We start from the raw sequence: 2829 nt of genomic DNA, 5'->3' as shown, positions 1-2829 counted from the left end.
CAAGACTCAGCTTTCCCGAGTTCGCCCCTGCAATGTAACCTACGCTTTGTATGCACGTTACATCGGATTCACCGTGGTAAGTGAAGCTTGGAGAAGTGCTTCGGGAAGAGGCTTGTGCTCTGGCTACTTCTGTGTCTGTGAATAATAATACCTTTGTCTTGGACCTAACAGTCTCTTACCTTCTACAGCATCCAACAAAAGAAAGAAGGTTAATTGATTAACTTGCAAGTAGGGCGAAAGATTCGCTCTGTCACAATTCTTGATATTTCATGTGGCTGTGGCAATTAAATGACAGAGAACTTAGTGAGGATCCCATATGAAAATACTAGATATAAATGTGAGATGTTAAGATTGTTAGTGTCCCAAATAAAACTGATAATTAGTTCGTTGCTAACAGTATTTTTGTGTCTTTGTGTTTAGGTGGTGTCTTTGGTTTCGAGTGTCAGTTTAGAGTGGTATTCCTTTGACGATACCCACTTGTCAGTTCAGCTGGCATTCTTGGAGAGTCGAATAAATTCTGCAGCACTCAGAAGGAAGAAGCAGAAGGATCTCCACACATTCAACGCCAATTAGGGCTCTATGGCAAGAGACTATTGAGGGCTACACAGTGAGACCTTGTCCCAATAAACACAATAAACTTCAAATCCCAATAGACTGCTGTTTCTGAATATTTTGCCTCTGTGGCTATGGCAAGAGATATGTAAATACTCCCAAAGGCATAGCATGTCTTATGGTGTAACTTTTATACAGATTTTATCTTATAATTCAGTGCTGAGGAGAAATTATTAAACCAACCAAATAGCTGGCATTCAACTGTCTGCCAAATTTTAATGACTCAAAAACGCCAAAGCCTATAGTTCTTTATGTACTTGATCTGAGGAACACTGGAAATGTGATTTTGAGCCATCTGTGAACCATATAACTTACTGATACAGAAATAAGTTAAGAAATACAAATGATAATGTGGTTCTGGTAAGTGTGGGCTCCGTCTGGAATCCCTTCTGCTTCTCTTCGCATCTCACCCATTTATTTCTGCACTCAAGTTCCTGAAAACGAGAGGTTTTCTTGCTATGAATGTCAATTTGTGCCCTTTTGAGGGTGTTTTGGTTTTACATACCCTGCCTGTAGCAATTCTAAAATTCTCTACTTTTGGCTTTTGGCGTCACTGAATAACTTTAACATTTTTTTCGTATCAGCACATTGGGTTTCCTTCATTGAGAGGTGAGGTGTTAGGCAGAGGGATAGCTCAGTTGGTAGAGTGTTTGCCTGGCATGTCTGAAGCCCGGGTTCAGTCCCCATCACCACATAAAGCAAGAAACACAAGCTTGTCATCACAATGTTGGGATAGAGAGTCAGAAAGGTCAGAAGGTCAAGGTCGTGTTTGCCTTCATAACAAGTTTGACGCTACATGAATCACAGTTTCAAAAAAAAAAATGACACAACAACAAAACATACCCCCCCAAAAAAAGCTAAAATTGATCTGAGTAGATGAGATTTCAAGAGAAATAGGACATTTATGAAGTATCAAAGAATTTATTGATTATAAGGAAAAAGAAGTCAGTTTGCAGAGGAGAAACGTGGAGAAGATAGCTTTCTACAGAAATTGGCACCACCAAGGACAGGACATGTGTATACCAAGCACCCTCATCTGATGCCCTTATGGGGGCTAGATCACTTCTGGGTATTTTTCTTAGTAACACATAGTTCCAGTCTGAGCGTGAGAAAATGCCAAGCAAATCAAAATGGAGGTGTGTTCTACTTACTGACCTGACCTTCTAAATCCTTGAAGTATGAAAATAACCAAAGAAAGTACCAGAGGTTGGCTCACTAGGAAGGGACACTTACCAGTGCAGCCTGAAGTCCACATTAGATGCTTGCATGATGCTTTTAAAAAGAATATTATTAGATAAAAACTGGTGTGCTCTAAGTAATGCCTGTCATTTAACAGCTTTATACAAAGGGCGATTTCTTAGGCTGACGACAATTGCTTTGGTTCTGGAAGATGCTGTTGCTGGGAGAGGCTGAGTGAAGACTGTCTGGAATTCTTTGCACTATTTAACACAAACTCCCTTATAAGCTTCACATTACCTTAAGATAGAACTATCCGTAAAATAGAAAAGTGTGCTGTTTAGCAATCATTGTGATAAAACTCAGTGGCCTTTCCTGTGTTGGGAAGTAAAGAGGGAAAGGCAGGGGATACAACACGCTACTCCTTAGAAGCACGAACAGCCATGGAACACGGTGGAGCCGCAACACAAGATCACGGTGCAGCTGTTTGACGTGCTGCTTTGTGCTCTTTTGATGTGTAGAGATGTAGTTAGGAACAAATTTCTTCTTTAAATAAGTTTGTTTTTTTCCTCCTCGAAACCTACACACCCCAGGCATTTTTCAAGTGTGCTCTGTCCATGTGGCAGGAATGGGCAGGCACGTGACGCCTTATTTCAGAACTTCTGAAGCTGAGACTACTATATGTCACAGTAGAAAGCGCTAACCCCCCGCCCCCGACACTATCCTTTTGAGATCCCTCTTATTAAGCTGATGTCTACAACTTGGTCATGACGGGCTGGAGAGGCAGCTGGGGGCGGGGGCGGTGCTTGCTGTACTATCATAGAAACCTGAAGTTTTGTCCCCAGCACACACACAACAAGCTGGCCATGGTGGAGGACACGGCAAGCCCAGTGCTTAGGGTTGGGGTGGAGATAGGAGCTCCAGGGTCAGTGTGTATCACTCGATATACCTGACTTCACCCTCTGGTCTCTGCATTCGTGCTCACGTGTGCACGCACACACACACACACACACACACACACACACACACACACACACACAC

This window comes from Psammomys obesus, unplaced genomic scaffold (genome assembly GCF_907164565.1).
Source record: "Psammomys obesus unplaced genomic scaffold, mPsaObe1.curated_primary_1811, whole genome shotgun sequence".
Lineage (NCBI taxonomy): Eukaryota > Metazoa > Chordata > Mammalia > Rodentia > Muridae > Psammomys > Psammomys obesus.
Note: the sequence above shows the minus strand (reverse complement) of the source record.